Source organism: Bos mutus, chromosome 17 (assembly GCF_027580195.1).
Source record: "Bos mutus isolate GX-2022 chromosome 17, NWIPB_WYAK_1.1, whole genome shotgun sequence".
Lineage (NCBI taxonomy): Eukaryota > Metazoa > Chordata > Mammalia > Artiodactyla > Bovidae > Bos > Bos mutus.
The window spans coordinates 14,200,134-14,227,306 of record NC_091633.1 but is presented as its reverse complement, the minus strand read 5'-3'; the positions used below and the strand labels follow the sequence as shown (position 1 = coordinate 14,227,306).

At 47.1% G+C, this 27,173-nt stretch overlaps 1 long non-coding RNA gene and 1 pseudogene across 1 annotated transcript in view; both read left to right on the top strand.

The window, feature by feature from the left end:
* Positions 1-27,173, top strand: part of LOC138991479 (uncharacterized) — a 195,084-nt gene that overhangs the window by 6,721 nt on the left and 161,190 nt on the right. The window lies entirely within an intron of this gene.
* Positions 7,518-7,613, top strand: LOC138991565 (U6 spliceosomal RNA; annotated as a pseudogene).

Here is a 27,173-nt window from a genome sequence, read left to right as displayed (position 1 = left end):
ATTAAAGTGGTATCAAGTGGTATCATTTGCATATCTGAGGTTGTTGATATTTCTCCCAGCAATCTGGATTCCAGCTTGTGATTCATCCAGTCCAACATTTCACATGATGTACTCTGTATATAAGTTAAATTAGCCGGGTGACAATATACAACCTTGATGTACTCCTTTCTCGATTTGGATCCAGTCTGTTGTTTCATGTGCAGTTCTACCTGTTGCTTCTTGACCTGTATACAGGAGACAGGTGAAGTGGTCTGGTAGTCCCATCTCTTTAAGAATTTTCCGCAGTTTGTTGTGATTCACACAGTCAAAGGCTTTAGCATAGACAATGAAGCAGAAGTAGGTTTTTTTCCCTGGAATTCCTTTGCTTTCTCTGTGATCCAATGAATGCTGGCAATTTGATCTGGTTCCTCTTCCTGATGAGAGAATACCATGTGACCACGGAGGCAGAAATTGGAGTAATGTAGCTGCAAGCCAAGGAATGTCAAGGATTAGCAGGCATCGTTAGAAATTAGGTTGAGGCAAAGAAGGATTCTACCCAGAGTCTCTGTGGCCCTGTTGACATGTATCCTAGGTCTGTATCCTTAGGCTTCTGTGAATATTTGGAACTTACAGCTTTCTTGTGATGATGAATACTGATGATTTGGATCACTCTCATACACAAACACTCTACATCCATCCATCTATCCATCATCCATCCATCTATTCATTTATTCATCCATCTATACATACATTCATTTCTCCATCTATCCATCCATCCACCTATTTATATATTATTCACCCATCCCTCCATCCTTTCATCCATCTATCTATCCATTATCCATCCATCCTCTCTCTCCAAAGATTTTTATTGAGTTCTTTCTCAGTTCTGGTGCCACAGTAATGAATAAGACAAGTAGTTCTTTGCCCTCATGGAACTCATCATTAGTGGGGAAGACAGACATTAAACTAACAGTTATTTAGACACAAGTGTGATAAGCTCTGTAAAGGACAGATATAGTGCCTGTGAGAGCAGAGAATGGAGGGTCATGCAAGGTAACATCCAAGCTGAGGCCAGAAGGGTGGGTCGAGATTGGTCAGAGGAAACCTGGGCAGGAAGGGCCCCACCACAAAGAACTCGTGCGCATAGTTTGAGGTTGGAAAGCATTTGGTGCTTGTAAAGAAGTAAAAGAAAGTCAGCATAGGGAGTGGGGAGGTTGGGGATATGGCTGAATAATTGGGTGAGCCAGTATCCGTGAGCGTGTGCTAGGAAGCCCCACACTACATTAGGAGTAGGAATTACTTCCAGCCCATCCATATGGCTCATTTCAAAGCCAGCTCCCTTCGTTTGCTAAGGAATGGGCACAACAACATCCACTCCATAAAAGAGGTGAGCAATAACACAATACTCTGGAAATGCCTCAAGGCGCCCAGGACAAAGCAAAACAATTATATAAATCCATTCATGTTTTGCCATTATTAAAATCCCACAAGTTAGTAATACACACAGTAAAAACAAATGAAGTGGCTATCCTTAGCATTTACCTGGCTCCAGTATTTCTTGGAGACTAAAATATGGCTTTTAGAGGCTTGTCTCATTTATCCTAGAACCAGGACTATGAAAGTGATAAAAGGTGGAACATTACAGATGAGGCAGCGAAGAAGTTGAGAGGTGAAGTCACCTGCCAAGGTCACACCGCAAGATGGAGAAAGATGAGGAAGAAGACAGGTTTCCTGCCTCTTGGTCTGCTGCCAGACCCGTGACAGCCAGAGCAGGGAGGGATCGCTTCTCTCCATAATTGGGAATACTACTGAGAGCTCATTTCTCCCCACTAGATCGGCAGAGTGAAGAGCACTTGACCTGGAGTCTTGTTAGGGGGGCGGTCTGTCATGCAGACTGTGAAAACAATCAGCTAGCCTCATACTTCCATTTCTCCTTGGCTGCTCCTGTCCAGAGAGAGAGAGACAGAGAGAGAGAGAGAGAGAGAGAGAGAGAGAGAGAGAGAGAGCGAGAGAGAGAGCACCCCAATCAAGGCTGGAAGAGCTGGCCTGCAACACATCCATGGAAGGCTGTCAATACTTGGGTTTTACCAACACACAGATTCCGAGGCGATAGCTTAGTGCCTCTTCATTGATTTAACTATCATTTCAGGTCCACAGCTCACAGCTAGAAACCAACCTACATGAAACCTTACATTATGGTGCTTCTCTTCTTGAGGACACTACATTCCATTACGAAAACCAAACAATTAGAGGTGGGCTTGACAGATGAGCCTGGTGGTATTACCTCGCTGAACAACAGGGCCATCCTTTTAGAGGGGGACACCCCAGTACGCATGTAGGATTTGGTCTACTAGATGCGCAGAATGTGGGGAAAGGTTAGGAGTTTGGAACTGGCATATACATACTTCTATATATGAAGTAGATAATCACCAAAGACCTACTAGATAGCACAGGGAGCTACCCAATGTTCTGTGACAACCTCTCTGGGAAAAGACTCTGAAAAAGATTAGATATGTGTACAAGTGTAGCAAGTCACTTTGTTGTACACCTGAAACTAACACAACATTGTAGATCAGCTATACTCCAATATAAAATAATAAAAAAATAGAATACGCTCAGGTACCCAACCCTCTAGTGGTCACCCAAGTTTACTCTCAGAAGTCCTCAGGGAATTGCACTTCAGAGACAGACCTTTCTTCTGACCTAATTTCAGAGTCCAAACAATGAAACTTAATTACTGCACAAGTATTGATTAAGTGCCTACTACATCTAGATCCTGGGCTGGACGGCAGGGACATATAAAGGCTTTACGCTGTAGGTGTGGTCTGAATGCTCTCAGCATCCCACTCAACATACTGCTCTGGGTGTTCCCTGCCCATTTCTTCCAGGCTGGTCCTGGAGATTAAGCCTGTTTGTTATCTGCGGTCTAGGAGTTCAGAGAGTGGCCAAGCAAGGCTCTTTGATAACACAGAATGGGCTGGGCTTTGAAGGATGGGCAGAATAGAGTTGGGAGAGGTTGGGGTGTCTGGTAAGGCAGTATTTTGAGACAGGCCAGTTCCCATCCATTTCCATCTTCCATCCACGGACATCTCAGCTGATCCAGGACACTGGTGAGGTCACGTAAGGGCAGGCTTGTAGACATCTGCTTTGCAGACACACAACAGAGCACACACATGGAGCACGCACACACACACACAGAATCTGTCTATTCTAGGCATGCTCATTATCAGCTAACTTTAATCATCTTTAACACTTGCATCTCAAATACCAAATACTTTAGTGTGTGCTGTCTATGAACACACACCAAAAATAGTTCTGGGTAGATAAACAGATTGCGCCAAGAAGCTGGCTGATTGCAGTGTGAGTCGTGTGAAGCCACTGCCTCTTGGGTCCCTTCAGTGCAGCCGAGGCAGAACCTTAACACAGGACATCAGTAAATAACTAATGTGAACTGTCCCCTGGCCCCAGCTGGCAATGCAGGCAGCTCACGACCCATGGTGGGAAAGCTGAGATGCTCTGTCCCTAGGCCTTTGACAGGATATGTCTGCCTCAGGGTCGGACCTTGTGGCTGAAACCCTCTGCTTCCTGCACCCACTTCACCCCCCAGGATGCAGCAGCTCTTGCAATCAGGTGTGCAATGGCTGCAGACCTGCCTTATTTAAGGAGTTGATGAACATCAGTGAAAAGGAAAAGTTGACAGTGCCTTCCTATCATCTGCCTCCTTCCTTCGTCATTCCCAAGTACCTGATGTTGGCTACTGACTTATTTATCATAATGAGAATAAAAAGATTAAAAAAAAAAAAAGAATTATAGGAGTGTACAGCCTTGTCTCCCCCGACCCACAACCCACGAGAGGAAGGACCCAGTGTCGTCTTGTAGTGGTTGAGTGCTGGCCCCCCGCAAAAGAATACGGTCAGAATATGTCCGTATTCTGACCCTGCAGAACCTGTGAATGTGACCTTATTTAGAAAAAGCATCTTTGCAGATGTAATTAAATTAAGGAATTTGAAATGAGACCATCCCGGATTCATCTGGGTGGGCCCTAAATCCAATGACATGTTCCCGTGAGACACACAGAGGAGAGATCCACAGGGCAGGCCATGTGAAGACACAGGCAGAAAGTGAAGCTGTGACAGCACAAGCCCAGAAATGCTAACAGCCACCAGAAGCTAGAAGAGACAAGGAACAAAAATCTCCTCTGGAGGAAGCACAGCCTTACTGCCACCTTGATTTTGGACTTCTGGCCTACAGAACTGTGAGAGAGTCAATTCTTGTTATTTTAAGCCATGAAGTTTATGGCAATTTGTTTTGGCAGCCCTAGAAAACTCATATACATTTCTTGTTGCATTAATGGAAAAGTGGGCCAAATTGGAAAAAAAAGAATGGGGAAGCCAATAGGATTTAAATAATAGGTTGCATTTATGGGGCACTTACATGCCATGTTCCCGCTCAAATCAGAGTGACAGAACTGTGTTTGTAATCAGCAAGGTGAGCCCCAGCACTCATTCTTTTAACCAGCTACCCTGTACTTCTAGAAAAGAGCAGATGCTGTATTGGGAAAGAGAGATGGGAGGGGAAATGAAAAGTTAGAGCTGATGGAGAGTTGGGGAGAATTCGAGAGTGACTTGGGGGCCAGATCCCATTAAGGAGAAATACCAAAGTTTCAAAGTTTTGCTTTACATTATAAATCAGATTTTTTTGGGATGTTTCCTAAAAATTTTGGTAAAGATTAAAATTGCTCTCTAGTTATCTTAAAAAAAAAATTTTTTTTTGATATGACATAGTGCTGAGATTTGCACTTTACCTGTGTTTTACACAGGTTACTTTTTTAAAAAACATTAATTTATTTATTTATTTTGGCTGCTTTGGGTCTTCATTGCTGCATGTGGGCTTTCTCTAGTTGTGGCGAGCAAGGGCTGCTCTCTGGTTGCAGAGCACGGGCTTCTCACTGCAGTAGCTTCTCTTGTTGCAGAGCACAGATCTAGAGCACAGGCTCAGTAGTTGTGGCACATGGGCTTAGTTGCCCCATGGCATGTGGGATCTTCTTGGACCAGGGATTGAACCTGTGTTTCATGCATTGGCAGGTGGATTCTTAACCACTGGACCACCAGGGCAGCCTCTAAACAGGTTACCCTTTTTTTTTTTTTTTTAACTTATTTGACATGTATTCCTTGTGCTCTGGCTTATCTGCCAAACTCTGCACATTCGGTGCTAGGCAGACCTGATAAGTGAGAACCAGACCCTGCCCTGGGAGCTTAGTTTATGAGATGGGTACGGCCCAGCAGATGAAGGTCCTTGAGTTTGGATGTCATTCTGTGGGCAGTGGGAGTTTTTATGCAGGGACAAGGTTGAGAGAGAGTGAGAACTGGCTCTGTGCTCCCCAGGCTGCTGGGAATCTCTGCACCCTCTGACTTTTAGCGGCTGATGACTAAGTAGGTAAACTGATAAAGTTACTAGACTACTGAGGATGAGAATTTTCCCATTAAGGTAACACCATCAGATTTTAAAAGTTTTTTTTTTTTTGCTGCGTTTTCCCCTCTAGGCTTTTTCAGTATGGGGTGGGGAGAGAATGGGAAACAGGGCATGGAGTGATGCTAATTGACTTTCTTCAAATCTTATCACTTTGATGGCCCCTCCTGAACCCTGTTGTAGGTTTGGTCCTGGCTTTCAGAAAATGGTTGCCTTGACAATACAGCGGAAACCAGTTTCTGTTCATCTTTGAGAATACGACAGTCACATCTGAGGTGATGGTACAGCTCTCCAGCTAATCGAATTCAGACCATGATCAGAAATTAACCTTGAAAGCCCTTGGAGAGACGTTCCACTGGAGGCGGTCGTGATTTCTCGCTGTCAGCCCAACACAGCTGGGTTTCTCCGGCTTTGGAGAAGGTTGTTGATTGCTCAGCTGAGCACCAGATGAAGCTGGCCAAATGTTAGAGGCTGTCTTACATGAAAACAGCAGATATTTATGTGCTGGGCTCATGCTGAGGGCTGAGAGGTGCTCGGGGCTGATACTGCATGCACCCCAGAGAGGAAAGGCAGGTGAACCCTTGCCTTAGCACTTACATGTATTTTAGTCTATCTTTTCTCTCATTATCATGCCATTGTTAATATCGCTATTCTGCAGAGTCCCATAGTTGAATGAATGTACAGAACATAACTGCATACATTGTAGGACCAGACTGTAGCATAAATTTTTCTTAAAAGTTCTTGCCTTTCACTATGAGAGTTATCTTTTCTCAGAATGAAATTTGGCCAGCTCAGCTGTCCGTGTGGCTCTGCTGACGGATCACAGTCTTCCAGCCAAGTTGGGTCTTGTCCACAGTGATCTGGTAGCCAATTTTCTGAATAAATCACAAAATCGCTCCAGAGTTGGTATATTTACCCCAAAACTCCTCTTCTATTGCTGTGCACACAGAAGAGTTGTGAATGTACTTTGCATTTTACAATATTTTATACAGCGTGGCATTTCCCAAAGCGTTGGAAGAGGGGAGATTGCAGAGCAAAGGGGCAGTTTAGGGCCTCTAAGAGATGATGAGGTACAGGGAGGGCAGGTGAATCCCATTAACTACGAAAGGCAAGTCAACTAGAAAAGATGTGAGGAGCCTCTTCTTGGCAGACCCAAGAAAGAGTGACTCGATTAAAAACACACAGCTGGGAGGCACCTCCAGGCAGGGTCTGCAGCAAGTTGCCAGGCCAGGGACCTCAAGGGCCCAGGCAGCCCTTTTGCAATTAATTATCTGTGCCCAGGGACAGCCTGACATTCCGGTGGACTTGGGATTACTTCTCATATTGTCATTTAACCTTCCCAGAGCTCAGGTCTCTGCTGTGTGGCCTTCAGCTCCTGAGTTCACCTCTCTTAGTCTGTTTTCTGACCTACAATATGGGGGTAGTAATAATTTGTGGAGATTACATGAATTAATGCACACGCAAAGCATTTCCCAAGTTCCTGGCACATGGCACGTAACTTGCTTTGTTAGCTACCAGTCCTGTTAGTGCATCTGTTTAGAATCTGTGATCCTACCTACAAGCTTTCATATACTGAGCACTGACTACGTGCCTGACAGCCCTGAGCACCTTACATGATTTTAATTCTCACAACAGCTTCAGGAGGAAGCAATTACAAGTCCCATTGACCCTTGAACAACACAGATCCACTTACATGCAGATTTTTTTCAATAAATACTATGGTCCTACATGACCTGTGGCCAGCTGAATCCTCCATGTGGAACCGTGGATGTGAGGGCCATCTAGAGAGTTATATTGGGATGGTTTTGACTGCGCAGGAGTCCATGCCGCCAACCCATGTGCTATTCAGGCGGCTGGAGGAAGACAGGACATTGGCCAGGGTCCCCACAGTGGGTGAAACCCGGATTCAGAGTCAAGGCTGACCACATCCAGAGGTCTGGTTTTTTACTACTACATTGAAGAGTAATGGGGGTGATTTTATGTGCCACATAGGTGACATTTTTACTTATAATAGTTACACATCTATTCAATTAAAGTTTTCCTTTTAAAATAAACATTCAGCATTCACTTTGGTACCACATATCCCAAAATTGGAACATACAGAGAAGATTTAACAGCCCCTGAGACAGGATGACGTGCAAGTACATGAAACATTTCATGTTTTTACAGTGTTATATGTCAATTATATCTAAATGAATGAATGAGGTAAACTTGCTTAGCAGCACTATTCACAACAGCTCACATACCTATCCACAGATGAGTGAATAGACGGAATGTGATAGGCGCAGACAACAGAATATTACTCAGCCATAAAAAGGAATGACGAGCTGACACAGACGAACCTCAAAGACATGCTGCTGAGTGAAGGGAACCAGACACAAAAGACCACGTGTTGTATGATTCTGTTTGTATGAAATACCCAGAACTGGCAAATCCACAGGGACAGAAAGCAGATTAACAGAAAGCAGGTTACGAGGGGTTAAGAGGAGGTGGACAGGAGAAGAAACTGCTTCATGGGTGCAGGGTTTTTACACTGGAGGGATGGAAATGTTTTGGAACTAGAGGGAAGTAGTGGTTACACAAGCCTGGCAACGTGCTAAATGCTCTTGGATTGTTCACTTTGAAATAGTTGTTTTTATGTTCTGTCAATTTCATTTCGATAATTTTAAAAAATAACTTCTCTAAGTTTAAAGAAGGAAATTAATTTTCTTAAAAGTTAATTTAAAGAAGGCTAGGAAGTAACTCATAGCACAGGGGGAGTGCAAAGGTGGTACTTAGAAAATACGGCACCGCATTATCTGCTAGAAGTTCAAGGCATCTCCGTCAGGGTTGAGTCTGGCAGTCTTGAGTCTTGGCCTCCTTTGTTTATTCTCCCCCGGCAGCCAGCTCAGTGCTTCAGAAATACTTGTTGAGTTCAGCTCAGTCCGGCTTTGTTAATTGAGTTAAGGCGAGCTGAGTCGTACTGAATGCACCAGCTGGCTGGCCTGGAGGAGGTCCAAGCTGAAGATGTTAAGAATCACACTAATTCAATAAGTGGCCGCAAGGTAGTCTAAGTAATGAGGCCACGTGCCTCTCCTTACCCGACCCACCCATGTTCTGCCTGCACTTTGGGAGCCTTCTCTCCCTGGAATCCCGTGTGTGTGTTTGCTGGAGACACCAGGCAAGAGAGTGTAGGAGAGAAGGGAAACGGAAGCAGAGAAATTTCTGTCTGTGTACAGGTGCGGCTCCAACTACCTCTTCCTTGTCCACGCATTCATCATGCACCTCATGTACATGAGCTCATGCTCTTGGTTCTGATGGCTTTAGTTTGAAGCTGGCTGAACACCCTGGAGAAACAGATTCATCTCTCTGCACCTTCATCTCCTCACCTGTAAAATAATAATAATAACACCTATTTTACAGGTTGGGAGACGAAGAGGGTCTTGGGAGGATTTGATGAAACAATACCCATCAAGAACTTAGCACACACTTTCGAGAAGACTGTGCTGCTGCTGCTAAGTCGCTTCAGTCGTGTCCGACTCTGTGCGACCCCATAGATGGCAGCCCATCAGGCTCCCTCGTCCCTGGGATTCTCCAGGCAAGAACACTGGAGTGGGTTGCCATTTCCTTCTCCAATGCAGGAAAGTGAAAAGTAAAAGTGAAGTCACTCAGTCGTGTCCGACTCTTCGCGACCCCATGGACTGCAGCCTACCAGGCTCCTCTGTCCATGGGATTTTTCCAGGCAAGAGTACTGGAATGGGGTGCCATTGCCTTCTCCCGAGAAGACTGTAAGCACTCGAAAAAGGTTAGCTACGATGATTAGCAGTGACCGGTGCTGCAGAGTGGTGGGTCTGAAACACATGGCAGGTCTGGAGCCCAGAGACCAGCTTTCCAGACACGGAGGGCAGAGCAGAGAAGTTGTTTGTAAACATCTTAAACAGAAGCGCATGGCTCACTCATGTAAGTTCTTCTGGGACGGTGACGTAAGCTCCCAGGACAAGGCAGGAGTAGCAGAATCTGGCTGGTGTTCTCCATGCTGGCAGGATTTTACCTATAGAGGGAGTCCCTCGTGGCTGCCTGTACCCAGAGACCAGAGAAAAAGCCACACGGAGTTCTCTCTCTGCTCTGCTCTGGGAAGCCACTCCATTCTGCCTCCTTGGCTAACCAGTCAGTGAGGCATGGCAGGAGTGTGTGTGATGGTCTCTGTCCACAGACCCCTAGCCAACCCACAAGGTGGCAAGTGCGAAGGGCAGGACACGGGAACCTTGAGGTGTGATTTCTCAGACCCTGCACTTTGCTGCTGCCCATGTGGCCTTGGCTAGGCTCCTGCCTCTTTCTGGCTATTATTGTTATTCATTTATGAATGAGTGAGCAGGCAAAGGTTGCAAAAAAAAAAAAAAATCACTGATTTTCAAGCTTTGAAACTACGAGAAGCTGTTTATTTAAATAACAGTGTTCAAGGGAATGAAGCATACAAATGGACACAGAGTTGTGACATAGCTGAGAGAGGGCAGGTGTCCTATAGTCCCAGGCAGCAGTCCTCCTGGCTCACCACCACTGTCTTCTTCCCTCCAGCAGCACCCAAGGTACACATTTTTAAAACTGGAATGAATTCCTGGGGTAGAAGTGGGCCTAGAGTCCCAGGGCTGGATAGAGGGTGAGGGGGTCCCCGAGGTGGTCTGCAGCAACCTGGAGGAGCACAGATCTGTGTGCAGGCCTGCCTGCCCTGTGCGCCTGGCAGCGTGATGTGGGCGTACAGGACACCATGGCCTTCTGCCCACCCAGCATCCATTTCTCCTTCTGGTAAGAGCACCCTGGTGTTCCCTGGGGGAACCACTCACCCTTACTCTGTCCCTGTGACTTGGCCAACCTTTAGCAGCGTAATTAAGAGCATGTAATTGAGACACGGGCAATCAGATCACTCTAGCCCCCTTGCCCTAGTCATTGGCTTAGCAATGGGCAGCTGAACCTATCAGAACCCACCAGACCCAACCCAGGGACTTTTCCAGGAGGCAACCAGGAGAAAGCCTCCATCGGACTCTGTAAAACAGATGGAGGGAGCCAATCTCAAAATGAAACCAAAACAGGGAAAAGCAGGGCTGAAGAGGTCAGGAGAGGCAAATTCCTGAAGACTTCAAGGAGAGCCTGGGTCCTGCCATTACTGAAACTCACACGGCCCTTACTTCTCAGTTAAAAAGTTATACACTTTTGATCTGGCTTAAGTCCATTCAAGTTAGGAGTTTGTCATTTTGCAACTGAAACCTCCCGACTAATACAATGGGCAAGTTTTTTTTTAATCCCCCTTAAGTTTCAGTTTTCTCATCTACTAAGTGTCTCTAAAAATCCATACACCTCACCCCTGTGAAGTGAAAGTTGTTCATTCCTGTGCAACTCTTTGTGACCCCATGGACTGTAGTCTGCCAGGCTCCTCTGTCCATGGGATTCTCCAGGCAAGAAGACTGGTGTGGGTAGCTGTTCCCTTCTCCAGAGGATCTTCCCCACCCAGGTATCAAACCCAGGTTTCCTGCATCACAGGCGGATTCTTTACTGTCTGAGCCACCAGGGAAGTCCCACCTCCACCACACCTCTAAGTGGATCTATAAACACATGTATGCCATTACAGCAAGACATCGGCAAGGGTGGTTAAGGATTTTGCATACTCTCTAGTTCTCAGGAAAGCAAAACAAAAGTTGGCTATTATCAGTTCGCTTTATTCTCTAAATGAGGGTCGAGAGGAGAAGCAGAAGACAAATAAATGTCCATTATAAGCAGGAAAGGAGAAAGCAGGAAGCCAGATATTAATGGGAAAATGCCAGGGGAATGTATATAAGGCCTCAATTTTGGACTTTTTTCAGTTAGATGGTGGGGAAGGGGTCTGCAGGGGACTAAGTTTCCCACAATTATTCAGGTGGGGCTGAGCCCAAGGGAAACCCTACCAATCATATAACCCATCCCCTTCCCCACTTCCCTCATTCCCCCCAGGCTCTTGAGGCCAGGGAAAATCTAGAGGAAGAGTTGAGAGGGATTTGTCTTAGAAAAGGAAGTAGGGAGGCCTGCGCTCTGAAACCGTGGATGAGCGCTTGACAAGCTCACAGCCAGCTCCACACACGTGGCCAAACCTTAGCTGGACAGACCAGGGTCAGGCTTGTGCAGCCCCAGAAGAGCTGTTTCTGGGGACCGCCATGTCAGCACGCTATTGTGGTCTGCCCAGGAACCCTTAAAATCGAAAGCCCCGAGCTCCCCTTGTCACTGCTAGCGCACATAAATACCACCAGGGGGGATTTCCCACGGAATTTTTTTGCAACCACTCAAATGTTTCATTTCCCATTGTTTGCCAGCCCCTCTCCGAGCCTTAACTGTCAAAGCAGCAACAAACACAGGCTGCTTTTCCCCCAGGACCCCACGGCGCTTGCTCCTGCTCCCCCTCCACGTCAGGAAGCTGGCGTTGGCAGGATTTGATCGGCTCGGCCAGGGAATAAGGTCTGTTAGTCAACTAGTGAAGCACGTCAGCAGAGGGAATACCCAGCGCTACACAGCCCAGCCTGCTGTGGAGGCTCAGTTTTGTGCCACCCACCCCTCCATTATTAGTATACTCATGGCGACTAATAATTATATTTATAGAAAGAAACCCCTTCCACAAATCCAAAGCACTTGACTAAAATATACACTGCAGCTGTTAATTTTTTGCTTTTTGAATATGAACTTGAATCTTTTTTTTTTACCTGACCCAGCATGTTTTAATGGAATTCTAAGTAGTATTCCATACATCAACGCTTAGAAAAGATCATCTTTATTGATTCAAAACATCTGTTTTTGACAGGCACTGTACTGGGCATGTGGGGGACCTGAATACCATGAAGTGGTGTCGTGATTTTATGGCAACATGGGGTGGAGAGTGATAATCAGGGAGTTTATACAGGGGATGTTGGTCTGAGGGCTGGTAGGAGTAGCCAGGCAGACACGTCTATGATCTCTCACCAGTTGGCAGTGAGTACATGTACTGTGTGGGGGTTTCCCAAGTGGCTTACTGGTGGCTCCTGCCTGCCAATGCAGGAGACACGGGTTCAATCCCTGGATGGGGAATATCCCCTGGAGAAGGAAATGGCCGTCCACTCAAGTATTCTCGCCTGGGAAATCCCATGGACAGGGGAGCCTGGTGGGCTACAGTTCATGGGGTTGCAAAAGAGTCAGACACGACTGAGCGACTAAACAACAACACTGGGCACCCAGACAAGGCTGCACAAGTGTGACACACGTGATTCTGTGAGGATCAGGGATGGTAAAGATTCCTGTAAATATCCCTTCACCTGGGCCCACCCTGTGTACCACAGAGGTTGCCCTCGTCAGGAATTTATTCAGGTAGCCACTCATTCACTCCTCCATTAAAGCCACAAATATTTACTGATTTTTTTTTAGGGTGTGCCAAGTCGAGGCTATATGCTGGGGGACACAAAGATGACCAAAGTCAGCCTGGTGCCTTTCCTCTGAAAGTCTTCATCCCAGCCGGGCATTCATTAAACAAATATCTATGTAAAATTATAAAGAAATATACAATAAAAAAGAGCAGTCAAATACACACGAGAATCTCCCTGCTTCTCTTCTACTGATCTCCCACCTTATGCCAAGTGCTGTAGGGGCCACAGATCTAAATCAATGACTGGTGCAGCAAAATCCCAAAGACCAACCAGAACTCATGGCAGAAAGAGGCCAGGCAGCGGCCACAGTGGCACTTTTCAGTTTACACGGCTCTTTTTACACCATGGACACTCTGGATCCTGCCAGTAAGACTGGGTTTGGCTGTTTAGGAGTTATTCTCTCCACGGGAGAAATTCAAGACCGGGAGAGATAAAGGGATTGGCCGTCCTGAGGTCACACAGCTTGAAAGGCCAGGAATGCTACACCTATTTTTACAACGACAGAAACGGAAGCAGAGCAAAGCGGTCATCTTACTTTCCCAGAGTCACACTATCTGTCAGAGCAGAAGAAACATAAGTGCAAAATTCTAGTGGGAAAGAGAACAGACGATCTTGAGACAGGTGAGTCTCAGAAAGTAGAGACGGGGGAAGATGATAACAGAGCATGAATTCCAACTCACAAAAGGGACCTCTCCTCTGCCTCCCGTGGGTAGGTTTTAGTCTGGCCAGAGCGTGACCTGAAGTCACCAGAACCAACACGTAATGACCCCTCTGATATCCCAGACATCACAACATTCCTGCAAGGAGCGTATTAAAACTCCCATTTTCCAGATAAGGAGGTTGAAACTCTGACCACACACAACTGTACAGGAGAACCACAGTTTATACTGTGGTCCATCTGATACTAGGACCTGTGGAGCTTCTTATACCCAGAGCTGCCTCCCTCCGGGAGCCTAGGAGTGCTGGCAACAGGATGCTGGAGGAGGTGGCCTGGGGAGGCCCAGGGGCTGAGGACACAGTCTGCCCAGGAATGTGGCCCAACCCGCCCACTTTTTAACACGGTGGCATCTCTGACAGACCCCCTTGTCCTTTTCCTGTGCTGGCCTTCCTAACGCAATAAATAAACCCTTAGAGAAACGTGACCCGAGCCAGGCAGTAAATGATGGCACTGTCAGCTGTACACGACTGTTGAAACAAACACAGACTGTAATCATCGTGCTGTACGGGGAGAAAGACATTTGGCAAATGAGATTCCATTTTCACATTGGTTTGTGCTGAGCATATAAATTTCCTGCGGGCCGGCCAGCGTTGGGGATGTGTAATTGATTGCCTGCATTATAATAAACAAGCCGTGACAGGTGATCATTCATCATATTCCGCTGAACGTTCCAGCACACCAGAAAACGGAGGAAGAGAGGGAACGCGCGAGCGAGGGCAGAGGAGAGGAGGAGCCTGGGGGAGGGGAGAGGGTCGGAAAGACTGAGTATTCCCGACAGACAGAAAGCCCGGGAAGGGGCGGGGGCAGAGAATCCGCAGAGCGGGCTCGGGGAAAGTGAAAGCAATTACTATAATTCTTCTGATTATCTAATTTGTTCTTTCTGGTCTTCGTTATGTGACCCTCCCGCCGCCCCCACTCCCACCCCCACCCCATCCCACTCCAACACAGGAGATCCCCCTCGGGGACTTGGGAAGACACAGAATGCTCCTCCCAAGACTGAGGAGGGGAAGGGGAAAGGCGAGGTGGGGGAGGGGCCGCGTCTAGTTGTAACCGGAGTAGGTACGTTCGGGAAAACCCTGGAGGAGGGTGTGTGTGTGTGTGTGCGTGTGCATGCGCGCGCGTGTATGTGTGTGCGCGCGCGCGTGTGCTAGTGTGTGTGGGACTCAGCTTCTCTTTTGCTCTGTGATGCCTCCAATAAGATAAATAGGAACCAGTATCTTTACATTTTAAAAATGTAAAGGGTGTCTGGGGAAAAAAAAAAACAAACGAAAAGTTCCTTTTATTGAGGGAAAGAATAGAATCCAAGTTGGCACCGGATCTGGCTCCAGAAGCCTGTCAAGTGGGGCTCTCACTCGTCGGCTCTCGTCCCCCACCCCTAAGCCCTCCCCAGCCCCAGCCTCTCTCTGCCCTTGGCCCGGGGGCTGGGGTCGAAAAGGAGCTGCTGGGAAGCACCCTCCTCTCCAGGAGCTTCAAGCCAGATAGACACGAGGCGGAAGCCCATTGGCATATGAAGGACAGCAAGACAAGTGAAGAGCTCTCGAGCCCGCGCACGCATTAAATAAGTACTTACAATACGCAAAAGCCAAAGCCCTTAACAAGGGAGTGAGTGAAGAGCAGAGACAGGGATGGATTCGTCTCCCCAGTTCTCACCCTGCCAATTTCTAACCCTCCGATCCTCACCCACCAAATGCCCTCTCGTCCTTTTTCGGGTACCAATGGCTTAGCGCAGGTGAGCCTCCTACCCTGGGCGTTGAGGGGGCGTGGCCCGCGCTAAAATCGGGGGCGGGGTCTGGGCAGGGCTTAGCCGGAGGCGGAGTGAGCACAGAGAAAGACAGTAACTTGATGGGCGATTGCTTTCCATCTCCCACTGCTTCCTAGAATGCACTGTCTTTTTATCCTTGCTTTAACAACTGTAATCTGTTACTTTGGAGATTCTTATAACGCCGCCGCTTTTGGAGACTGTTCGAGAGACCTGCCTTCTAAAAGCTGTGACATCAGCCCCAGCGGTGTGGGCTGCCTCCCCTAGGTGATCTGTGTGGTTTCTGAAAAATTAACAGCTTCTCTAGGTCTCCAAGAATCCCAGGAAGAAAGCTAGGGCAGGTGCTCTTGTCTCAATGCGCTTATTTCTTCCCATCTCCACATAAGAATTTATGAAATAGGTCTCAGGGTCCCAATTTTACAGGGGAAGAAATGGAGGCACAAAGAAACGAAGTTAACTTGCTTAAGATCTGGCAGCAAAAAGAAGAAAAAATGTAACCCAAGGGTCTTTTCTTCCATGCTTTCCACATGCTTTCTTCCTTCAAGCCCCAAGAATAAGTGTGCAAAGGGATAATGAGGGAGGAGAAGAGTTGAGTCTGTTTGGGATGACCAAACCCTCTTGCTTTAACCTGCTACCTATTGTTCAGATCTGCCTCTTTCTTGCCACCACCACTGTGCCCCCTGATCCAAGCCATCTTGCTCCTGCACCAGGGCTTCTGCCTCCTCTCCCACACCCAGCCTAATATTGCTGCCCACTCACATCCACTTTCCACCAGCCATCAGGATGACCTGTTCATCGTTCTGAACATGAGAACACCATCCAGATCTTTCACCAGCTGGCTCAGTCTACCTCACTAGCTACATCTTTTACTATTCATACTATCATTATCATCATCTTTCCTATAAAATTCATGTAACATGAAGTTTACCATTTTAATGATTTTAGCATGTGTAACTCAGGGACATTACGTAGATTCTCACTGTCGTGCAACCATCACTACTATCTAGTCCCGAACTTTTCATCACCCAAACAGAAACCCCTTACCTGTTAGAAGTCACTTCTCATTCCACCCTCCTTCAGCCCCTGCTACTGCTACTGCTAAGTCACCTCAGTCGTGTCCAACTCTGTGCGACCCCAGAGATGGCAGCCCACCAGGCTCCCCCGTCCCTGGGATTCTCCAGGCAAGAACACTGGAGTGGGTTGCCATTTCCTTCTCCAATGCGTGAAAGTGAAAAGTAAAGTGAAGTCGCTCAGTCGTGTCCGACTCTAGCGACCCCATGGACTGCAGCCTACCAGGCTCCTCCATCCATGGGATTTTCTAGGCAAAAGTACTGGGGTGGGGTGCCATTGCCTTCTCAGCCTTCAGCCCCTGGCAGCTACCAATTTGCTTTCTATTTCTATAGGTTTGTCTATTCTTGAAATTTCATATAAATGAAAGCCTACAGTGTGTGGCCTTTTATAACTTCTTTCACTATGTTTTCAATGTCCATCCATGTTGTAGCAGCTTCACTTCTTCTGATGGGTGAATAATATTCCACGGCATGGACAACCCAACTTTTGTTTTTTCATTAATGAATATTTGGGTTGCTTCCAACTTCTGGTTATTGTGAATAATCCCTCCGTGGATATGTACATACAAGATTTTGTGTGAACATCTGTTTTCAATTCTTTGGGGTATATACTTAGGAGTGGAATTGCTGGATCATATGGTAATTCTATGTTGAACTTGTAGAGTAACCACCAAGACTGTTTTCCAGTGGCTGCACAATTTTACATTCTTACTAGCAGAGCACAAGGCTTCTAATTTTTCCACATCCTTGCCAACACTTGTTATTTTCCTTTTTTTTGTTGTTTTTTTAGTAGCCATCCCAATGGGTGTGTCTAGCTCCATCTTTTCTGTTCCCCTCACTTTTACTTCTCTGGGCTTTTACATCCTCAAATAGACCTCTTTCTTTTAAAAGGGGGCTTGTATATACAATGACTTCTGCCTTCCCTCATCTCCAAAGCTAGATCAGACTCCCCAGTGATGATGCATCTAATACCCATAGCCTTCCTTTCATAGCTCCAGCTTGGTTGTGAGTTTACATTTCCTGTGTGATTACTGATTAACGTCCATCTTCTTGACTTGACTACAACCTTCCCCCCACCCCCCACCCCCACCAGGCAGGGACCATTCTGCCTTTGTTCATCCTCTATACCTTCAGCACTTAGCACAGACCCAGGTAGAGTTCAGGTGCTCCAAAAATACTTGATGGATGGGTGGATGAACAATAAATGAGATCAAGTTCGGGTCCTGCATCCTTCTTTTGGATGAGATCCAAATTCTTCTGTGAGTACAGGGACCATGTTGAGTGAGAAGGTGGAAATCTTTTGGATTTCTCTTTTCTTTTCTTCACTTCTCAGTGGAGTTGGTAGGTCTTGATACATCAGGACCTGAAAAGCCTGCTTCCTACATAAGAAATGTGGAGGCTTAGGAGATTCTGCTTGCAGAATTCATCCTCACTAATGTCCTCCTTAAGAGCCATGGCAATTCCAGCCTGGCATTCTGTGTCTCGAGTGGGAATTGTGCCGATTCTGCCCTGCAGTGCTGCTGAAGGCTTAGGAACTTGAAATATATACGCTTGGTGTAAACATGACCTCAGCATGACAGGGTGATCCCTGTGTTTGCCAAGCCATTAATTTTTATGTAATAACAGCCACCACGACAAACTGCATTTCCCCCACACTCTGAGTCGATCTTAAGGTTAGATTCTATAGGACTGTGTGAGACAAAAGCTTTACACACTAGACTGTAGTGGTGAGTTCTCTGTGTTTACAGCACTGCTCCTACATGCAGCTACAAAGAGCTGAAAATAGAGGATTAAAAATTCATGCAGCTACTCTCTTCCAAGGAATTCCAAACACTTAGAAGACGATCTTTATCCCATGAAGTCATTAGCTTTTGGATATCACCATGCCCATCTCAAAGACAGGGATCAGAGGCCCAGAGACGTGAAGCAACTTTGCCAGGGCCCACCCCCCACCCCTACCCCCAATACAGGAGCCGTAGGCTCAGGCAAAGAGCCCTCTCTCACCCATCTAGCCCATGCCCTCTCCATTAGCTTGATTAAGACAATTGATTTATTCATTCTTGGTGGTTGAGAGGGGAGAAAAAACCAACATGCCATTTGTGTGATATAAATATCTCTGGAAAAAGCTTAAAAACATTGTGTCATACATATTTTGTTAATACCACAGTCAATCACACACGTCCAAGTGCACAGTTCCATCAACCAGGAAGGGGGGTGGGGGGAAGTGGGGTGAGGGTGGTGGAGGCAGGGAGACCCAGGAGGGACTTAGCTCTGAATCCTCTGTTCCAGCTGAAGACGCCTTGGCGGTTTTCTCTTTAGCATAGTGCCTTCAAAGAACCTCCTAGATGTCTCAGAAGCTTGATGTTGGGCCAGAACATGAGTAGGTAGGGAAGCAAGGGTGCTGGGATGCCTATCTAACTGGCCAGTTCACAAAGAAAAGATGGGGATGGCACCTTCTCACTCAACATGGTCCCTGTACTCACAGAAGAATTTGGATCTCAACCTGGTTCCTCTTCCCCCACTCCCACGCAATGCACTCCCCCTACAACGCCAATTGTCAAAAAGCCTTTAATCTCAGTGATTCTACTGTTAAGAATTTAGCCCAAGGAAATAATTAAAGATGTGTAAGATTTTACAACAGGATATTTCTCATAACACAGACTATAGTGAGAGATTAGAAACAACCTCCACAGCCAACCAGCCATAGGTGATTGATAAATAAATGATGTGGTCCATCCCCTAAAACCCTGCTGAGATTAAAAAAAAAAAAAAAAGACTAGAAGGAAATAAACCAAGATGTCTACAGAGCTTGTCTTTGGCTGGAAATATGGTTCATTTTCCCGTTTCCTGTAGTAAGTTCTTGTTTTTAGATGATCTCTTCAAAACAGTCTTAAATTTGGTTGACTCTAATAGAAATTTTATGAAATCACTAAGATTTAGAAGTCATAAATGGAATAGCAAGTGGCATAAGTAAAGGCCTAGAGGCAAATCGGTGTCTGGGAGTAACCAGCTGGACTGTAGTGGGAGATTCCCAATGCTGCGGGCTGAGAAGGGTGGTGGGTTTGTGGATTGTGGACAGATTGTGAATCTTTTGAGGCCGAGAAAAGGAAAGTACGCTGGATGTGATAGGCATTTGGGAGCCGCTGTAGATTCTTGAACAAGAAAGGACATGGGCAATTCGGAGTCAGGCCAAGAAAAGGCAATTCAAGAAATGAACGAACTGGGAGTGGATCTGGTGGTCTCATAATTCTTTTATGGAAGGATCTGAGTTCATTGGTTTGAGGGTAAAGAGTTTTGGAGAATAACAAAACTCTAAAGAAGTCTTGAGATTGCTTTCATTTTACAGATAACACAACTGCAGCCCAAAGCCTTAAATAAACTGTTTCCCAGACCCACAGCAAGATGGTGGCCAAGGTGGGACTGGCAACCAAGGGTCCTTATTTCCAGCTCCAGTCCCAGCCCACCTGTTTGCTGCCTGGGATCCCAATTCTGAGATATTAACCACGTGTACAACTTTCTAAGACCCTAGCTTACTTCTTGGAGTCCCACCTAAACCTCCATTTGTTCATTCATTCATCTGCCCATCCATCCATCCAACACATATTAAGGACCTATTAGGAGACAGTCATGCTAAGTGTTAGGGTGGTGGCGGAGAGGAGACAATGATGGCACACAGTAGGTGCTCAGTAAATATTTGTGGAAGAGAAGAAGGGAGGGAGAGAAGGAAAGAAGAATAGCTCCTTCCCTCAAGTCACACAAGATGTAATTCTGGAAACAGACACAACCTTCCATGTGCTTTCATAGAGATGTGAGCTCATGTACCACAGGTCCAGGCAAGACACACAACAGAAGCCAACCAAAAAGAGTCGACTTTCATTTCTTTTATAAGAGGACTTACTTCAGATAACATTTGTGGAGCCCCTCTAGTGGGCTGGGGATGAAGATTTCCCTATTTCCCTGTGTTTACACATTAAATCCCAAATGGCCAGGGGGAGGCATCTATTGAAGGAGAAAACCCAAAGGGTCACCAAGCGTCCAGAAAGGACAGATACTGTTCATTTCTTTGAACAACTTTAACTTCTTTTTCACACTCCAGCCGCTTGGTTTGATTTTCTTTTGGCCACTGGTCCCAGAGTCCTTGGCTCTGTTCTGATGTGGGGAGGGCCAAGTTCAAGCCACAATCAGACCCTCCCATCAGCCCCACCCTCCTCCATTTCCCTTTTCCAGTTATTCAGGCTTCTCAGGCCACTGCAACCTCGCATTGCCAAGTGAACATAAATCAAGAGGCCACAGCTCTGGGCTCTTTGAGAAACTGGGACTTTGCGGAGCCTTTCCAAGGGGGCACACGGGGAAGGAAGGGGAAGAGGCATAAGGCGAAAGTTCCATGTGGTTCCTTTAATCACTGGGTGGAAGGAGAGAGGAGAAAGTTCAAACAGAGCCCCGCAAGCCAGGCCGGGAAGCCAGCTCTGAGCTCCACTGTTTAAGCAACTGCTGTTGGCATCACCAAGGTTTGTCTTGGCCCAAACCTGTCCTGGGAAACAAGAGAAGCTCACGCTCTTGGAATTCACTCGCTTAACGATTCACTCAGCAACTCAGCTTTGGTGGACAATTAAAAAAAAAAAAAAAAACCCACAGGGGAGGCAGGAAGCAAAAAGAAAGAAAAGAAAAGCCATGGAACCAATGGTTAAACGTGCACTCCCCAAACTCATCAGCTTGCACTGGGCCAGGAAGAAGAGAGAAACTTTCTGAGGCTCCCCGGGGTGCCAGCCCCTCCCAGCTGTGAACAGCCACTTCCTAGAGTGGAATTCTGGGTGACAGCGAGAAGCAGGAGACTGGAACACTCTGATTCAAAAGCTATCCCGTTGCAATCTCCTTTTTGGAGAGAGGCACTCGGTAAACAGTGAAAGGGCAAGGTGGCTCTCAGACAGTTGTATTTTACTGAGTGTTCCCCATGCACCAGCATTGTTCCAGAACTTTCCATCCCTTATCTCACTGGGTCCTCAGAGCCAGCCCATGAGGGTGTATGCTTCAGCCCATTGCACAGATGAGAGAGCCGAGTCTTGATTGCTTATTGACCTGCCTGAGGACACACAGCTGATGAGTGGAGGGCAGGGGGTCATCTGATTGTGAATCTGATCCCCTGTGCCAACCCCCGCCTCACCACCTCAACCATGCTTCTGACCACTCTTCTCTCCTGCCTTTATTTACTGCTTCATCGCCACATGCCATCACCATCACCATACCCTCTCGGATGATGCGGAAAAGCTGAAGAGGCATGCACTCAGTCACAAAACGAGACAGGACAGCAACCCTGGGCCAGTGGCGTCTTCCCAGCAGGGTTGCTGGGGCTCTCAGAAGTCCTGGCTGACTGCAAAGTAGCACAGGGTGTGGAAATACCACTAGATTGACAGGGTCCCAAACCTGGCATCCTCAGACCCGTTGCAGGTGCAGAGGCAGAATTCAGGGATCCATGAATTTACCTGGTGGAAAAAAAAAAAGACGTCTTCACTCTCACTAACTTCTAGTAGAAAGGCAGCATTTTCTTGCATGAGGAATGCAGGTGGCAAATCACTGTAGCATCGGCAGTTCCTGTGACTGCAGCATGTGCAGATCGCAGAGACTCTGTCATTAGCGGTTGTAGAGACATCAAAATATTGTTTGTGCGCCTCACAAAAATCACAGCAGTAGATCGACCAGCGGCTAGATCTTGATACTTAATACATAATAAGGAAGCCCATAAAGTACTATTTCACAAATGTGGATCTTCATATTTTGATATCTGTATTACGGTATAATTGGTTTCCTTTGCAATCCTGAATGCTTTATTTTATGGATTGAAAAGCTTGATCCTGAACAGGGGTCCCTGGCCTTCACCAAACTGCCCCAGGGGTCCATGGCCCATGCATGCCTGAGAAGTTGAGGTGAGGCTCCTTGTTCTTAAAAGGTGTGCCGCCTAAGTGGAGAACAAGACAAATACATACACCAATATTAAAGATTCAACCTTAAGTGTAAAAGAAAAGAGTAAACTCCTTGAGGGCAAGGATTGCATTTTTTTTTTTAATATATACTCTTGGGGGTTGGGGGAAAGTATCTATATATTCAAATCTAGAGCACCCAAAGCAGTGCCTGATAATCAGTAGTGATAGGTCATTAACCAACAGTGCCAAATGTATGAGCTGTCTCTCAACCTGTGCCACTTACAAGCTGAGTGATCTCGGGCCAGCGGTGATGACCCTTCTGTCTTGATTTGGAAGAGGGGCCCAGCATAATCTTTTTCTCAACGTGGTTGACACAATCCAATGAGATGAAGGGTGTGTAGGCACCTGGCGTGGTCGTGGGCTCAGCATCGGGGTCAGTTCAGAAGGACAGCAGCCCTGCAGCCCCCAAAGCTCTCTTCTGTGGGAGATCAGCTTTGGGTAACCTGCCCAACAGGTTCCACCCCTAGCGGGGACATCAGTCACCCTGGGAGAGTCTGCAGCAGAGCTTAAGACAGAAGAACCCGTCGATGTGGGTCTGTCTGTCCCTTTGGGTGCCTCTCTGCTAGCCCAGATGTCCCACACACCTCCAAGAAGAAAGCATTGCTGTCACCTCTGTGGTCCCTTGGGGAGGCAGTGCCAGGTGGGCAGAGGAAGGACTGGACAGTCAGGCCCCTCAGACTCTGTGCCCCCCGACCCCCCGCCACACACTGGGATGGCATGATCCGAGATAGGAGAACGCCCGCCTTATCTCGCCAGGGATTGCTTCACCACTCTTGTGCTCACACATTTGCTTGGAAGATGTCTGTGTCTGCAAGGGCTGGTAAGAACCTGGAACAGCCTTTGAAGGTACCCAGCCAACTGAATTTAATTAAACTGCAGTTCCAGAAGCCAGCAGCATTTTCCTAAGAAAGCAATACAACTTCTAAAAGTCCCCTGACACTCCCGTGCAGCCCATTTCCTGTGCTTCAGACTATGTCATAAAACTGTCCATAAGGTGGTTTCCTTTGATGATGGATACAGTTGGCAAGACATTATTTCTGTAAGCCAGCATTACTGTCTCGTCTTTTTTAAGTTAGGAGCATCCCAACCCTCCCCTTACACTGCATTTGTTCTTGCTTCTCCAAGGTGAAGTTGCAGGACTTTTACGTTTTTTTTTTTTTCAATTCAACACGTTTATTGAGTACCTATTATATGCCAAGTGCTAAGTATACAGTGGTGAATGAAGCAGACATAAACCATGCCCCCAAGGAGCTTACAGTCAAGTGGGAGAGTCAGATAATAAATAGGTAAATCAACAAATAAATATGTGTAATTTGTATTTGTTCTGGCATAGGACCTTTGTCTTTTCAACTTGGCTTCTTGCTCGGACCCAGAGGCCACCGTCTTAGAGAGTCACACTCCCACTAGCTCACAGTGAAGATAGCATCACACTCTGGGGCCAGATTTGATTGTATTGCTGTACTAGGTAGGGTAAAGTGATGGCTGAGGAATCCTCCTTCTTCTAAACATACTTTTCAGCCACTAGTTCTTCAGCACTTGGGCCCCTATTATGGCTAAGGGCCGGGGATATAATGGTGTTTGAGACAGCACAGCTCCCACCTCCATAGAGCTTTATATGGTCAAGGGAGAGAGAGATAATGAGGACATAAGGAAATAAAGACATAAAACAGTTACAGATTGTTAAACGTGCTAAGAAGACAGAAACAGATGGCTGGAGAATAGTGGAGGGATATTCTTAGATGAAGTCAAAGAAGATCTCTCAGAGTAAGTGACATTCAAGCTGAGACCTGAGGGATGAGACTGAGCCAGCCACAAGAAGAGCCAGGGCAAGAATATTCCAAGGCAGCAGGCATAGCACGTACAAAGGCCCTGGGGTGGGAAAAGCTTGGCAAGAGCCAGGTATGGACAGAAGGTCAGGGTTGCCATAGTGTAAGGAAGAGAGTTAGAAGAGGTGAGGAGAGAAAGGCAGGCAAGGGGCCGTGCAAACCACTGTAAAGAGTTTGGATTTTATTCAAGCTGGTTGGGGGTGGAAATTCCCATAGGAGGTGCTCCATATATGAATTTGTTGGTTAAATGGATGATTTGGAAATATTCTTCCATTTACAGGTTTAGACATCAAAGTCTTTAGGAACTGCATCCCTATCAGATTTTCCCCTGGACTCATTTTTCTGTCATTCAGTTGGTCCATTTGCATATATGGCTGTAAATGAGCTCTGAAGACATGGTTATGGGAAGACCCAGGTTTACCGGAGCAGCCGCACTGGCTGACCCCAAGGAGGTACCATTCTCACTGTGTTCTGTGAAAATGCATTCCTGGAGTGCAGCATAGAACTGGATGAAATAGTGCCTCCTAGATTTATACAGGCATGAGTTCCTGGTCCCAACTTGGACGTTCACTAGCTACACGATCCAGAGCAAGTTTTGCGCTCCCTCTGGGCCTCCATTACACAGAAAAGGATGATGCCGCACCTACCTCCCAGGGTTGCTGAAAATTTTCAGACTAAGGCAGTAAGGGCTTCCCAGGTGGTGCCAGTGGTAAAGAATCCGTCTGCCAATGCAGGAGACGCAAGAGACCAGGGTTTGATCCCTGGGTCAGTGGGGAAGATCCCCTGGGGGAGGAAATTGCATCGCGCTCCAGCATTCTTGCCTGGAGAATCCCATGGACAGAGGAGTCTGGCGGGCTACACTCTGTAGGGTCGTAGGACTGAGCAACTGAGCACCGCCCACGCCCCCTCCCGCCCCCAACACACACACACACACAAGGAAGTGAAAACACAGTATTGAAACTTGGTAAAGAAGAGTACCTAACTGGGGTCCTGGGATGAGCTTCACGGATCAGTGGACCCCCTGAAATTGCATTCAAAGTATGCATCACATGTGTACCTCTGTATACAAAGGTCAGTGCGCTTTTCAAAGGAGAGGATCCAAAACTCCCTTCTCAGCTTCACAAAGACCTGTAATCCACCGTAGGCTACGTGGTATTATACACCTGGCAGTTGGGTCTGCTACTGGCCCTTGAGTCTGTTCTCTTGCTCTGAGATCTAGTTAAACATTTGCTTGTTGATGTCCTGTTTCCTCCGGAGTCTGTAAGTCTGTAAGCAGGCAAGTGACTGCCTGCACTGACCCTTCCTTCCCCACCTTCCAGTGGTGCTGACCCCTGTCTTCCCGCCATTCTCACTGTGTTCTCTGTAAATGCATTCCTGGAGTACAGCATAGAATCAGATGAAATAGGGCCGCCTAGATTTATGCAGGCATGAGTTCCTGGTCCCACCTTGGACCTGCCCAGCAGCAGCCCATCAGCCCAGGGCCAGTCTCCACACCGTGCACACAAGAGGCCCAGTCCCAGCGGCAGCAGTGGCCGAGCGTGGGTGAAATGAGCTCAGTCCGTGTGTTATAAGCCAGGCACAGCTTTCCTACCCCCAAGTAATAAGATGCCTTAACCCAGATACATGTTCTCTGCAGGCTACCTGCAAGGAGCTGTAGCTAAAGGCAGGAATTTCTGGCACCAGGTTTGGCCCGTCAGGAAGGGGCTTCTGTTTTTGAGAAGAGGAGATGTGAGAGCTTTAACTTCCACCCATCCACAGAAGTCTGACCCTGGGTGGTTTGTATATATGTCTGTGTCCCACACACATCCAGCACAGCGCCCAGCACATTACAGGCACTTAACAAAAGCAATAAATAAATAATGGTCATTTCCAGCCCATCTACCCACCACACCCTCTGGGGATCTACACTCACCTCTCATCTAGCCAATTTCTAACTGGTTCCCCCACCTCTTCCTGAGAAGTAATGAAGCTAATGATACCTTGTGTAGACGTTGAATCTTTCTTCCCAAGAACTCCAAACACTTAACTGTTATTAGCTCTTCATCCTCATTTCTGAGTTAGGTGTAAAAGGCAGGGGTGAGGTATTCTACCCTCCCCCATACCCTCCCACCAAATTGGTGTTATTTCAAGGAACTGAGACCTAGGACAGGACAGCATTTGTCCAGATCTGCAAGTCACAGGCAAGAGGAATGAGGAATATGGAGCTGCCCCTCTGGTCTCCATTCCTGAATTTGATCTGGGCTCCCCTGGTAGCTCAGCTGGTAAAGAACCCACTTGCAATGCAGGAGATCTGGATTCAGTCCCTGGGTTGGGAAGATTTCCCTGGAGAAGGGCATGTCAACCCACTCCAGTATTCTTGCCTGGAGAATCCCCATGGACAGAGGAGCCTGGCGGGCTACAGTCCAGAGGGGTCGCAAAGAGTCAGACACAACTAAGCGACTAAGCACAGCACAGCACTGCTGAAAACTTTCTTTGCCAGGAAGCAGAGCAGATCTTTCAAATTCTGCTGATGTCCCTACCAGTCTCTCAGTTCTTGAGGTTTGAGAAGTCCCCTTGTTTAGGAAGATCCTCACAGGGAAGAAGAGGTCCCCCATGGTGTGATACAGCCAGATGCGGACCAGGATACCGCTGCCATGTGGACAACCTCGAATTCCAATGAAGTCCCTCCAACACACCCAGGGAGTGTGAGTTAGGGATGCACAGTGGGCTTGGATCTCCATGGCAAGCACCTTCCTCTGCTTCCAGAACCAAGCCCATGGTGCTGAGAGGCTGTCCCCTGGCCCAAGGAAACTGAGAGGCCTGCTCATGGCTCTAATTAGCTGAATAACCCAAGGAGAGAATGAGTAGGGAGTTTTTGGACCTTGGTTGCATCATCAATTAAATGGGCCTAATCTTGGCCACCCTGTGCTCCTCATCGGGAGGTCGGCAGCACGAAGCCAAACAGATGGGAGAGTGCATTGAAAAAAATTGGAATGCTCTA